Source organism: Pteropus vampyrus, unplaced genomic scaffold, assembly GCF_000151845.1.
Source record: "Pteropus vampyrus isolate Shadow unplaced genomic scaffold, Pvam_2.0 Scaffold59, whole genome shotgun sequence".
NCBI classification, from domain to species: Eukaryota; Metazoa; Chordata; class Mammalia; order Chiroptera; family Pteropodidae; genus Pteropus; species Pteropus vampyrus.
Window position 1 is genome coordinate 2,168,996 of NW_011888840.1, and position 302 is coordinate 2,169,297.

The window sequence follows — 302 nt, forward strand, 5'->3', positions numbered from 1 at the left end:
TCTCATTATCTAGCCCGCTTTGAGGGCACCCCTCATATAAATGGGGGTTGCTGCATCTCCAGCGCTCTGAGCTGCTTGAGGAGGAAGAGTGAGTGGCCTGCTGCCAGATCTCGAAGCCCCCAGCCTGGTGGGGTTCTGCCTGGGTTCCAGCCTGGCTGACGTTCCTCTTGCCTGTATGGGCCTTGGGAAAGAACTGCTCGTGCTGGACCCCAGGGAACATTCACCAGAGAGAAGTGGAGGAGGCTGTGTCATGACTCACCATCTTCCAGCTGGCGCGTCTTCATGGGGGAGCTTCTGTCCTT